Genomic DNA, 15,886 nt, shown 5'->3' on the forward strand with positions numbered 1-15,886 from the left:
TGAAATATAGTGTATCATATCAAAACTGAATTTAATGTAACCATCACTCCTTAGGTGTTCACACGAGTGTTCTCTCTGGTTTCAACTAGGACCCCATTCCTATCGATGTTTATCTTTAATTGACTGATTCTGGCGACCTTGGAGGGGCAGTTGCATCAGAATCGGGGCCGCTTTCTCACTTCTTGTCACTATCTAGGGTTATGACAAACGGGGATAGCCGGCTCAAGCAATGTTTAGAATACCTGGAAGTGGTGAAGGTATTTTTATATAAGTTATAAAGCCTTCTTTGAATTTTCAAGCAGAAGTTTGTGATGGTCTTCTAATAGTATTAAACACTGACACACACATATACAGTATATTATACACGACACACGCACACACACACATTATATATATATATATATATATTATAGAGAGAGAGAGAGAGAGAGAGAGAGAGAGAGAGAGAGATAATTTTTTTTTATTTGCGGGTATCAAATATAAACGTGAGGCATATATATATATATATATATATACACATTTGTATGTATACACACACTCGTATATAGGTGGAGATTTGTCCCGTATAGAAACGCCTCCTGAGGTCACGGGTTTTTACCCACTGTTAATAAGTTATTCCCCATGGAATAGATATCGTAAATAGAAGCATTGACAATAATGGTTTTATAAAAGATAATGAACGTTGCATATATTTACACACCTCCCACCTCTCTCTCTCTCTCTCTCTCTCTCTCTCTCTCTCTCTCTCTCTCTTTCTAATGATAGAGGTTCTGATGGTTCAAGCTAATCTTCCAGGGACAATAGAATATGGAAAAGAAAAGAAAGTATCGTGCATCAGGGGATGGTGGAGCAATTAAAGCCATACTTTTGTTCGCTTCGAACACCGAACGAACAATGTAGAATAAACTTTTTGAAATACTCTGTATAGGATTAAATAATATTGAACCAACTTTCTGTTAAATGATATGTTTGGAAAAGTATTGCTTTATATATTGGGTGATCACATAATATATAATGGAAATGTAATCTATTACAGATACACACAGCCTGCTCTGTTCTTCATTCTTTTTACGTTATTTTTCAAATGAAGATGAAAACGATAATGTGATGATATTGTAAGATGCTTGTGATGATAAGATAAATCATCAGCATCATCCTCTTTGAAAGTTGGAGAACACGAAGAGCCATAGATAACTCTTTTGGGGTGTCATTAGAAGCTGACGATTATGGCTCCTGGGGGTCATCGACAGTGGGCAACGCTTGTTTTCCAGCCTGTTTTAAATACTTTGTAATTGATAAATGTTGCTTTTGCCTTGTACATTTTGGAGTTTGCATTTTTTCAGTCACTCGTTCGTTAAAACTTCTTGATATTTCTTTGATCTGTTGATCAATGGGAAGCCTTTTTAATCCTTTATGACCAAAGTCTACAAAATCTTCTGGTGTGTATTTCCTGGTTATGGACTTAGATCATCATATTTTTTTTTTTTTTTTAAGTTATAGCTTGTGAATAATTTCCATCATCCCAAAACTTTAGTATTAGAGTCAGCATCAATTACTACTCTTAATAATCTAAAATGCCTTCCTTATGTAATGTGTCATTTCAGCTAATGATATCCTGGTTGAGTGACTGGGGTGATGAGGTCATTGTATTCACTGGCAAAAATACCACTTAAATGTTTCTATTTTAGATGTCTGACCGAGGATAACGAGGCTCATTGTCCCTGTTGGATCCTATGGGTTTATGGCATCCTGCTTTTCCAACTAGGGCTGTAGCTTAGCAAGTATTATATATATATATATATATATATATATATATGAAGATAGTGAATAACGTTGATGTGACACATGCTATGAAATTGGTAGATATTTAAGATTTTTGGGTTTGAAAGTGTAAAGATAATTTGCTTGGTAAACAAGTCAGGCTTTATCAAGAGCCCAGCCGATTTATTTACCATTTTAATCTGCCCTTGCTCATTATAAAGATAGCTTCGAATTTTGAAATTATTTTGTAAATGAAGATTTGATTAGGAATAATTTTTTATGTTTTTAATGATGTTTGACATTATAAATTAATTATTCTTAATTATCGGTGTTCATTTGAATGATATTCATGAATAATTAATAAAAAACAAATGTAATTGCAGGAATAACATTGTAATTCTTAGTCAGTAATAATTTGTAATTTAGATTGATTTTGAAAATAACTAGATATGTTCATTAACCACATTGTTACATGACCATGTCTCATAATTACATTTCAAATAATTTATGGACGAGTCTTAGGATAAACTACCTAAGAATTGTTGTTTATTGTTCATAGAGAAGGAAATATATACGAGTAACCTTAGATTTGAGAAAAGAAAATACTATTCTGAATACATAGGAAAATATAATGCTTCGATGATATACCCATCCACACCCGGAAAGGCTATGAATAGGAAACAGCTTGGAACACAACGTTTAACTTTCTTAACTTTTCTTATCAAATCGAACGACTCGATATATAGAAAGGGGGAAGGAGATTTATTGATGTTAGATACTTTGAAGGATCATGGGATCACTTGGATACTTGATATGCATTAACTTTCATTCATGCTTAAGAGAAAGGGCCTAGCAAAAAGGTATTTCTTTTTGTTCTGATTTTATTCTCAGTGGCAGGAGGCGTCTTCACTTTGAATGACAAATCTGAATTGAATGGTATATCAAGTTTTCAAGGTTGCTAATTTGAATTTGCCGGTTCGCAAGTTTGCAATATTGCAAGGGTTAGGATTTAAGTTTGTAAGTTACTGTTTTGAGTTTAATTTAGCTAGCAAGCTGAAGAGCTTGTGAGTTCGCAAGTTTTATTTTTCAGCTTCAAAGTTTGCATGGTTTTGAGTTTGTGAGTTGGAAATTGTAAGTTCGAATTCGCTAATTTGTGAGTTTGTAATTTCTAAAGTTTAAGTTTTGCAGTTTCAAGTTTATGAATTATGATTTTGAGTTTGCTGGTTTTCAAATTAAAGTTTACCATTTTGAGTTTATTATTTACCAGTTTGAGTTTTCAATTTGCCAGTCGGCAAATGTGTGAGTTTATGAGTGTTAGTTTGCGTTTGCAGGTTTCCTAGTTTGCGAATTTGGGTGTTCAACTTTGTGAATTTACAAGTGTATGAACTTTCCAGTATGAATGTGCAAGTTTGAGAGTTTACCAGCCTCTGAGTTTAAATCTTACAAATTGTCGAGTTTGCAAATTTGTAAGCAACCCCGGTTTGCCCTTGTTGTTCTATCCGTTTTCCTAATCAAATTTTTATCATACTATTTGTATACACTCATTTTGGAGAAAGAATAATTTTATGCAAACTCTTGTAAATATGTTATATTTTCACAGGCCTTGAAAATATTGTGGCTCAACAAAATTAAACTTTGACGCTCAATTTTGCTTAATGGCTCCGAAGGCTTGTTCTGTTTGCGATATATATATATATATATATATATATGTATATATGTTATGTATATATATTATGTATATATATTATATATATGTATATATGCATATATATTCATATACATGTATATACATTTATATATATAAAAATGTATTTATATATATACATATATATACATATATGTATATATATATATATATATATATAATTTATATATATATATATATATATATATATATAATTTATATATATACACACATATACCAAAAAGGCGATTAACAGCAGTAACTTCAACATTTTAGACTATTTATTACAACTAAGATTTTAGGGATCAATCTTTCCCAATATCAGGGCTAAAACATAAGAGGGACACTCAGTAGAGGGCAGACCTCCGCCACGGCAACCTATTTCTCGTTGGCTTGGATTTTCATACACTCAAATATGAACCAATTTTGAAGTCTCTGTGATAAGGATGTCCAAACTTATGGCTGATTATGTGATATGGACATTTTGTTCGTCCATGACCTTGACCTTTGACATTCCAAAACTTAATTAGTTCCAGATCTTTACATAACAGTTTAAAATTCCTGCAAGTTTCACCACTTTACGATTAAAAATGTGGCCGTATGGTTGATGCCCGGAATTTGACCTTTTGGTTGACCTGGACTTGACCTTGACATTTGACCTTAACATGTATTGATGGGCATGGATTTTCATACTCAAATATGAACCAAGTTTCAAGTCTCTGTGACAATGATGTCCAAACTTATGGCTGATTGGACATTTTTCTTAACCGTGACCTTAATCTTTGACCTTGACCTTCCAAAATTAATAATTTCCAGCTTTTTACATAACAGTTAATCCCCGTAAGTTTCATTACTCTACGATTAAAATTGTGGCCAGGAAGCTGTTCACGAATAAATACACACAAACAGGCCATAAAACATAACCTCCTTCCAACTTCGTTGGCGGAGGTAATAGCGTGAAATAGATTAAAAGAACTGACAAAAAATCAACATAATAAGCAATTACTGAGTAAGGTAAAATCCTGGACAACAAAATAAAAATTCGGGTTTAACTTCAGTACGTTTACGTGGTAGTTAGAAGATTAGCGGCAATGATCGTTGTCGCTAAATTTCTAACTACATCTAAATACATGACGATTTGTGAGGCCTACTTGACTACTACTTCTTCTTCTTTTTCTTCTTCTTATTCTTTTTCTTCTTCTTCTTTTTTTTTGTTTTTTTACTCTCCATAAGGGGAATTTGCTTCCACCAGCCTTGCTATATTTGAAGCCAATCTCCAGCATAATATTGTGAAAGGAAGTTTTGCCGCCACTGAGGGAAGTTTTTCCCGTTCAGTTCAATTTTTCATGGAGTCGTGACGTCACGCAGACCAAAACCATCACAGCAACGTGTCAACATAAGGAAATACTTATCACATGTCATGGAATTTAAACAAATTTTTGTTATAAACATAAAACTAATTGAACTATGTAGCTTCCTTTGCTTTATACAGATTATATAAAATATCACTTTCAAATAGCACATGGACGGGAAATGAGAAACATGTTTGAAGGTTGATTTGGCAGCATGGCTGAAATACGATCTTACCAGCCCCACCAAGAACACACATCTCCCTTGTATAATAAAGACAAGTGTTTGGATATATATATATATATATATATATATATGTATATACATACATACATATATATTCTCACGCTCAGCTCTCCCTATCCCTTGGGAGGGTGGGGGCTGTGTGTGTGCATATATGCATATCTATGTAAATATTTAACGGTTTTATTTTGTCGGGTCGCATACTATATTGTGGATATATAATATATATATATTATATATATATATATATATATATATATATATATATGTATGTATATATATACACACACAATATATATATATATATATATATATATACTGTATATATATATTATTTATATATGTATGTGTATATATATATATATATATATGTATATATATTATTTATATATGTATGTATATATATACACAGTATATATATACATATATAAAACACTAATACTCGTAATTTTCATATATTCAAATAAGCTACAGGTATCTTTTGATGTTAAATTTGCTCTCCCACAGGATCTAACACCTTTAGGGAAATATGTTAAGTAATAAATAGTGTTGACTGGATGAAGATGCAAACCTTAGCGCTGAGTAGAAATAAAGGTAGACGGTTAACTTTACCATCTAAATATAAAGATGGATGGATGGACAAATCAACTGTATACCTTTATTTCTACAGGGTTGAAGTGCTTATCATATAAATAATTTCCTTATGGTTCTATAGTCACGTGGTATAGTGAATTCAATATTAAAAGCTATTTGAGGCTTATTTGATTATATATATATATATATATATATATATATATTATATATATATACACATATATATTATATAAATATATATATATATATATTTATTTATTTACTTATTTATTTATATACATATACACTCAATCACTCACTCACTCCTCACACACACAACCTACCTGTTTGTGTGATTACTGGATGTTAAATAGTTCTTCCCATGCATACCTCTAAATTCATCTTTCAGTTCTGTTGAAGATTTGTAGAGACTCCCTATATCCTTTTATATGCTGTAGATTTGCCTCTTTTATTGCAATTTATATAAAGCAAGTTGTAGTCCTCCGCAGTTCTGAATCTTGCTGAGTGGCAACAGCAAAATGCTACAATGAAATAAAATTTTTCTTCAATATAACTCAAGTCTCTGAAAAAGTCATTCTCAAGTATTGAATGACGTTGCTGCCAATCCAATTTTTCGTTATTTCCCCTTCCTCGAGGCGAAGAATTGCCACCCTTCTCTCTCTCTCTCTCTCTCCTCTCTCTCTCTCTCTCTCTCTCTCTCTCTCTCTCTCTCTCTCTCAAAGGCAACATTTCGTTTTCAGCTTGTTTTTCTTGCGGAAGATAAGTGCTCCTTCATATCTTTACACAGATGCGAAGATAACCCCCCATCTCTCTCTCTCTCTCTCTCTCTCTCTCTCTCTCTCTCTCTCTCTCTCTCTCTCTCTCTCTCTCTCTCTCTCTCTCTCTCTCTCTCTCTCCATTTTGCATATCTCATTGAGAATCTTTTTCTCCCCATTCTCTAGAATGTTATCATTGCAATCCTAAATGCAATTGTTTTGGTTCGTGTAAATATTCTTTTCTATATCAAGATACTATTCAGCTCTATTGTATGTAACATTCCACGGTCAAATGGACTTTTTCTTTTTTGACTCAAGGACATTTTGCATATCTTATGTACAGTATATTCTGATACCTGGTGCCCCGAAAATCTAAAATATTTATTTCTATTGAAACCTATTAAACAAAAAACTTAATATTCTCGTCAGGAATTGTTTTATTTACCCTCCACATGTTAACTAAATACAAATTTTTGAAGGATTCGTTTTATTCAGCTATTTTTCTAATTTAAATTTGTTTTCTCATAGAATCCTTCACCAAAGAAAAGGATGAACCTGTTTTAATTCTCTCAGCTTCTTGTCCTTTTCATATTTGTAAAACCGTTTATGTTTTAAGAGATGGATCTGTTGCCTTCAATTATTTGACGTATAGTAGAAAAGAGCAGGTGATTACCGTAGGTAAGGGAAATATGATTTTTACATTTAGTTCATATTTAGATAACAATAACGGTGGGGATCATAATCGTACATCTTCAATATTAATTTAGAACCCAAGTACAGCGAGGAATGGATTGCAATTCAAGATAAAGGGAAATACTAACAGCTCGTAACATGTAATGTACTTTGTTGACGTAAATGGGCAATCTTGCCTTATTAAACACATTGCCAGTAATTCAAAACAATATTTCTTTTTATGACATCCTCGTGTCCTAAATGTCATAATTTTTATGGCATCGTAGACATATAGGAGAGTCCAACTAATGATTAATGATAATAGAATATGTTCGATTCAGCGCACAAATCCAGAAAAAAATAAGACTTTGATCCTGAGCAAGATCTTTCGATTTAACGTCGAATTAGTGCTTTCTAGTAATTGCCGGCATTATTTTAGTCATTAGTTTCTTCTCTGTTCTTCATATAATCAAGACTAAGTTTTTTCTTCACGGAGTGTTCTATTCGACAGGGCAGATGGCTGCACACACACTCATACACACGCACACATAATTGTGGAAAGAAAATGGATTGACGAACTAAGAAAATCTACGGGTATTAAATGGCACAGAAAGACCATACTCAGACCCAAGTGGAAGGATTTTTATGAAACTTGTTTTACGGTGGACTAGCTAGTAACGGCTAATGATGATGATGATGATGTATATATATATATATATATATATATATATATATATATATATATATATGTATATATATATGTAAATATATGTGTGTGTGTGTTTGTATGTGTGCGCATATGTATGCATAGATATATAATAAAAGTATAAATATGTATATATATATATATATATACATACATATATAAATATATATATATATATATATATATATATATATATATATATATATATATATATATATATATATATATATATATATATATATAAATATGTATGTAACGGAAAGGGAAAGTTAAATAGTATTTATTTAAACTGACAAAAAGGAATTATCAAAACAGAATCCCTCTCTGAATGTGTTACTCAAACATGAGATATACTAATAAAAACAGGGCATATGACATGAAACCTATGACAATTCTTATATAAAAGTGTTTTCGCCATAGATATGAGATAAAGATAGTAATTATGTCGGGGTTTTTATTTGGGCATCTAGAATATGTTGCTTGATATATTTGGATAATGAATTAGAATGCTCTTATGACAGTTTAGCAAGTAAGGAACGAAATAGATAATATAAAAATGATAATTAATCTTATGAAAAACAAAGCATTAAATTATTTCAAAATGTAGTGATCTACAGAAATGCAGTTAAATAAAGATGATGAAGAACAGGAACAGTGACAATACGTACTTTGAATAAGTAACAAATCATGTAAAGAAAGGGCAAAAACAACACAAGCAACCAAGTATTAGTCTTTCTCAAGCACAACTGGAATAAAGTTAAAGTAGTAAACTGGGACAAAATGGATTTAATTTATTGAAGTTTCTAAAAAACATCAAGGTTTATTGTAGAAAAGGCCATCATAAATTGTGCGAGGAACACTACGGATGGCAACATGGACAGTAACATGTAAATTCATATACGATAAATTGGAAAGGAGGTTATATAAAAATCTGGAAGGTATTATTCGGAAAACGAGTAGATATTATTGCCTCTGGGTTATAATCCGTTGAGAATTAAAATAGTCAGTACTAATCTATTAATATATATATATATATATATATATATATATATATATATATATATATATATATATATATATATATATATATATATTTTGTATGTGTGTGTGTGTTTGTGTGTGGATGGCAGTGAGTGGGTGCAAGTATATTTACCATGGATCTCTCTCTCTCTCTCTCTCTCTCTCTCTCTCTCTCTCTCTCTCTCTCTCTCTCTCTCTCTCTCTATATATATATATATATATATATATATATATATATATATATATATCTATATCTGTATCTATATCCTGTCATTGCCAAACGTATGACTACTCGGGTAGGGGGAAGAGCGAGTAGCCGGGCTGTGGTTATGAAAGGGGGAGGGGGTGAGAACACCAACGATGGAAATGGTTGAAGCTGTGTGTGTGCATATATATCTAAATATTGAGCCGTCATTTTTGACGGGTTGCGTACATTATATATATATATATATATATATATATATATATATATATATATATATATATATATATATATATATATATATATATATATATATATATATATATATACAATGATCATAAGGTATGAAACAGTACCCTGTAATCATGGTCTGGGATCAAGTTTCGTCCTTTCACGGATCCTTTGAGGAAATGAAGGCTCTTTTCATATCTCTCTCCCTTATATTTCCTTCCTTCTCTCCGCCCAAACATGTGTGACGTAACTAACGAAGTTTCTTCTTTTAGTGACAGGTGTGCATTAAGTTTGATTAGAATTATTTGCACAGAAACGTCTTAACGGATTGTCATCTCACAGAAAAGATTTGGTGATTATTTTCTACATGCGATGCTTCTATAATTTTTTTTCTTCTACTATTTTCTATGCGCTTCTGTCAAGATTTTTTTTTTTACTATTTTGTATATGCGCGGCTAACAAGATTTCTTTTCTTTTACTATTTTCTATATGTGGTTCATCTATCAAGAATTTTTTTTTTCACTATTTTCTATGTACTTCTATATAGATTTTTTTTTACCATTTTCTATATGTGCTTCTATCAAGATTTTTTTTTTTTATTATTATTTCCTATGTGCTTCTATCAAGATTTTTTTTACTATTTTGTATATGCGTGGCTAACAAGATTTCTTTTCTTTTACTATTTTCTATATGTGGTTCATCTATCAAGAATTTTTTTTTTCACTATTTTCTATGTACTTCTATATAGAATTTTTTTTTTTTACCATTTTCTATATGTGCTTCTATCAAGATTTTTTTTTTATTATTATTTCCTATATGTGCTTCTATCAAGATTTTTTTAACTATTGCCTATATATACTGCATGTGCTTCTATCAAGATTTTTTATAGTGTTTTCTATATGTGCTTTTATCAAGATTTTTTTTTTTACTATTTACTACACCTGCTTCTATCAAGAATCTATTTTTACTATTTTCTACATATGGTGCTTCTATCAATTGTTTCAACTATTTTCTACTTCTGGTGCTTTTATCAAGATTTTTTTTTCTTTTGGCTACTAATAGCAACCTACGGTTTTATTAAAACAAATTACATTATTAGATTTAATACCGAAAGAAAATTGATATTTTAATGATATTAACAGGGAGTAATTATACTTAAACATGCACTAGTTAATTAAATTTTATATCTAAACACCAATGTTATTAATAATGACCTGTTTCGTTTACGCAATATATCCATCAATTAGTCCAGTACTGAGAATTCAATCCTTACTCCACCCTGCACTTGGTTGATTAATAAGGCGACGAATTTCTCTGGGTTGATATATATGCAGTATACTATATATATATATATATATATATATATATATATATATATATATATATATATATATATATATATATATATATTATATGTATATATATATATATACACACACTCACACACACACACACATATATATATATATAAATGACGGCTAAATATTTAGGTAGATATGCACGCTAACATACCCAGATTCAATCCTTCCCATACCCTCCCCCCCCTTTTTTTTAACTACAACCCCTCCTGGTCTATCAAGTGAGGCTCAAGGCTTTTGCTGCAAGTTCAGTTATTTGATGTCTTGTAATTATTTGTATCTTGAAACAAATTAGATATAAAAGCTTTAGAATTCTTAGTGTGTCCGTCTGCTTTCTGAGATAAGAATTCTTCTTAATACGAGTGTTTTTTTAGTAGTTCTCTTGAAAACACCATAGGCGATAGTTAAAACGGCCTTGGGTATTATGTAATTGGTCTAGTATAGTTGTATTTTCTGTGATTAAAGAATCTTTCATATTTATCCAACTCTGGTATAAAACTTTGTTTTAATTATATCAAGATCGAAACAATTCAAATATTCACTGAAAACTTTAGCGAGACTGATTTAAAGACTCATTTAATTGTATTTAACGCCTCCACTTTATAATAAAGTGTAATTGTTGTTCCTGTTTTTTAAACGAATAAAATTTCCTCTGCCTGGTGTAACTTTTGTGAAACCAGCTTTTATATTAATTAAAAAAAATGATACTTTTCGCATGTCGTAATAATTTTACGAGCCTTGGCAGCAGTGCCACGCATAGTTTGGCATATAGAACGTGGCATGTCTCATTATTCGTATAATTATGTAGTTATTTGAATATGGCTTGGATGCAATAGTCACTTTTTTTTCAATGGTGTCGCTGGTTAGAGAATTATATTGCTCATTATCAGCTTTTAATTTCCATATTACCAGTGTTATGTTGATATAGTTTTATTCGCTATATTAACATATCTTTATTGGTAATTTTTTTTTCCATAGTTTTACCATGAAGTCATCACGGCATTCAACATGAAATTTCATTATCAACATCAGTATCAAGTAATGATGGAAGATATTATCTTCTTACACCTGTCATTTGTTAACATGAAACATCCTTATTTTGACTATTATTTCATCGCCTATAATACTGTGCTAGCACTGCAGTATTCAACACATTAATCTTTCATCACTAATCATGTCAGTACTTTATCTTATTTCTCTTACTCTTGTTTAGTTAAAGCTTTTATAGTTTATATAGAAGATATTTATTTTAATGTTACTCTTCTTAAAATATATTTTTCCTTGTTTCATTTTCTCACCGGGCTATTTTTCCTGTTGAAGCCCTTGGCCTTATAGCATCCTGCTTTTCTAATTAGGTTTGTAGCTTAGCAAGTAATAATGATAAAAATAATAATAATGATAATAATAATAATAATAATAATAATAATAATAATAATAATAATAATAAAGTAAATCGTCCTGCTTTTTTTTTATATTGTTTGACATTCAATCTAGTGATTATTTAGTGATTACATAATTTTTTTATTTTTGAAGGAATGCTGCGAATTTTCTATCGATTTAAATATTTTGTATGGTATAGTAGGTATATTAACATCCATTATGTAATCTAGTCTATTCTTTAATAAATGCAAACTCAACATTCTATAATACATTATAACTTAATGTAAATGTTATGTCAATTCTCTATGACTATTACTCCATAATGTTTGTTCGTTCGCTCGTAAATTTTACGCCTTTCATTTTGAATCCTGTTGTAATGATTTAAGTCGCTTTAAGGTTTCATCTGCGGAAAATACTTTTGTCAACTTTGAAATCGCTATATTCAAGCTAAATTGCGTCGCCTTAATCTGCATACAGAGAGGACCGGGAAATGTTTCATAAGGCTGGGTTATTAATAACCGGCCAGAGAATTACGAATGAATATGTTTTGAAACGGCTATTCAGGGAATGTAATACAGTAATCATATATTTAACTACGTGATCCCTTCACGCGCATATACTCGGTTACATACACTATATCAAACACAAACACACACACACACACATATATATATATATATATATATATATATATATATATATATATATATGTATGTATATATATACTGTGTATATATGTATATATATGTATATATGTATATGTATATGTGTGTGTGCGTGTATATGTGTGGATGTGTATCTTTGGAAGCTAAATATGGAATGTATGGAGGAACTGTTGAGCCAACTCCATAATACACGTACAGTATATACCATATATATATATATATATATATATATATATATATATATATATATATATGTTATATATATATGTATATGTATATATAAATATATATATATATATATATATATATATATATATATAAAATATGTATGTGAGGTTGTGGTATATACGTACTGTATGTGTCATTGGCATTACATATTTGTTCAAGGGAACTTTCTATGGCTTTTTTACGACCTTTTCGTATTAATATTATACTTATATCCTTTTTTCATAAATATTTGTATCGCTTTTGATAATATCAGATCTAATAATGTAAATTCTAGGTACTTTTCCTATTTTAACCTTCGCTTCTACTGTATATAATCATTTAACCTATTCAGAGGTCTTCATATACAAAATGCTTGTATAAAAATTTCTTCCTTTTATCTACTTTTTAATATTTTAGTTATTATAAAATTGAGAAATAAAACCTTTCAATTTGAAATTTATTACTTGTTGTCATAAAGTTTTTTTTCATGCGTAATTAACGTTTTAGTTCAATCAAATGGAATAATTATTAGATATTCAATCAGGGGTATGCTTTATGTGTGGTATGCACTTGTTTTTTCCAAGTGATTATTCAACACTGATATTTGGGATATATAATGCAGCTGATATTTTCTTTCATTTGTAACTTTATTCAAGAGCTTATGTATTAGCTTTTATGGCAACTGGTGAAGATTCATGATTTAACGGAACAATTCCTAGAATTAATCTGATAACTTACAACATTACTATGAGAATTTAGACCATTTAATTTTACTTATATTTATTAATCCCAAAACAAGTTCATACTTAATAGGATCCTATGTCTTTTGTCTTGTAATCAGATATTTTGTCATGATGAGATGTATGTTTTTTAGTTATTTTCATGTATGAATACTCACATATATATATATATATATATATATATATATATATATATATATATATATATATATATATTTAATATTACTCTAAATAGTAACAAGTATCCTTTTTTTTGAATAATTTCAACTAATAAATCGCAAGTATCCTTTAATATCGAATTAACACTATCCCCGGAATAACATTTTCGAAAGGGAATCAATGAAGTGACCGCTTTCTTATTCATCCATTTATCAAGAGAGGTGCTTTTTGAAGTCGACTCGATTGTATTACATATTGCTATCTAGTATGTGTGTTTGTCTTTGAATAGGTACCCGTCAGTTGTCCCATTTTTTGTGGCCTACGATATGTTAAATTTACTGAAATTTTTTACATTTTGATTTTTTTTTTTTTTTGAGGCTACAAGTAGAGCCATGCGAAGTTGTTATGCCAGAACAGACACCAAACTCAATATATGTATATATATATATATATATATATATATATATATATATATATATATATATATAATGTATATATATATATATATATATATATATATATGTATATATATATATATATATATATATATATATATATATATATATATATATATATATATGTATACTGTATATATATATATTTCTCAAATGAAAGCCCTTTGAAGACAAGGAATAGATGAATCTTTTATCAGAACACTTGAAGATATCTCTATAGAAAACTACATAACGGTAGTGAGAAAATCCCAACTATTACTTATTACTAATTTCTAAGCTACAACCCTAGTTGGAAAAGCAGAATGCTATAAGCTCAGGGGCTCCAACAAGAAAAATAGCCCAGTGAGGAAAGGAAACAAGGAAAAATAAAATATTTTAAGAAGAGAAACATTGCAATAAATATCTCCTATAGAAACTATAAAGACTTTAACAAAACAAGAGGAAGGGAAATAAGATAAAATAGTGTGCCCGACTGTACCCTCAACTTTCTCCTAGAAGAGCTGCTTACCTTAGCTAAAGAGTCTCTTCTACCCTTACCAAGAGGAAAGTAGCCACTGAACAATTACATTGCAGTAGTTAACTCCTAGAGTGAAGAAGAATTGTTTGGTAATCTCAATGCTGTCAGGTGTATATGGACAGAGTAGAAAGTGGTAAGAATATGCCAGTCTATTCTGTGTATGAGCCGTAACCAGAGAGAGAGAGAGAGAGAGAGATCCAGTGTTACTCAATGGACATTAGTCGTGGTATGACAATGAAACAATATCCATCAGATTTTGTAGATTTGAGAACAAAGCCATCTGAAGAATATTGAGATTTAAATGGCAGGACATGATGGAAATGAAACTATGAGAGATTACCCGAGTGCTGTATGTGGATGAGGGTTAGATGGAAATGGTATGTGGTCATGCTCCTCGCACTCCTCAAGGGAGATTAGTTCAACAAACTTTCAATTGTCTCTCACAAGACCCTCAAAGAGTTGGAAGACCCAGGCCTACATGGCTGACGACTATGAAACGTTTAGTAGGAGATGATGAATGGAGAAGTATTAAATTAGAAGCTCAAGATAGAGACGACTGGCGAAATCTAACCCTGGCCCTTTGAGTCAGAAGGCGTAGGGTATGGTGATGATGATGATGTCTTCTGTATGGCGACCTCTACTTCAATTTTTACCCTATCAAAATGTAATTGAATTTATTTAAATCTTTATGCATGTTTTGCCTTGCGTTTTATAAACTTTTTTTTAATCATTCCAAATCATTCCTTTTAATTCTTTTGCTGATATTTGTCAAATTCCACATTTTAAATCTAATTTTACCATCATTTGCGGATTGCTTGTTTTCACTTCGTGTTATAGAATTATAATGCTACACTATGCCAGCGGTATTTTTAGATTTATTTCAGAAGCAGGTCTTCTGAACAGTATTTAAGTTTTGAAAGGTCATCTTCGCTTTCATTGTTTTAAATTTAATTTAATTTTATTCTTTGTTTATAATAAACGATATCGGCGTCTGGATGCCAGAAAAATTAAAATCGATCAATCAATCTAGACTTTATGAAGACTAACCTTTGTATTAGCAGTTACCATTAAAGGTGCCCTTTCCCCGCTTTGACCCCCCCCCTCTCCCGCACAGCCTAAGAGGACTGAGGGAGTAATGAAGTTTACAGTATTGAAAGAGCTTTTACCCAAATGAAGTCACAAAATCT

The 15,886-nt window shown here is 30.5% G+C and overlaps 1 protein-coding gene across 7 annotated transcripts in view; it reads left to right on the forward strand.

The window, feature by feature from the left end:
- The window catches only part of LOC137654258 (glutamate receptor ionotropic, kainate 2-like), a 740,845-nt gene that overhangs the window by 189,946 nt on the left and 535,013 nt on the right, over positions 1 to 15,886 (forward strand). The gene's annotated exons all lie outside the window — the stretch shown is intronic.

Source organism: Palaemon carinicauda, chromosome 1 (genome assembly GCF_036898095.1).
Source record: "Palaemon carinicauda isolate YSFRI2023 chromosome 1, ASM3689809v2, whole genome shotgun sequence".
NCBI lineage: Eukaryota > Metazoa > Arthropoda > Malacostraca > Decapoda > Palaemonidae > Palaemon > Palaemon carinicauda.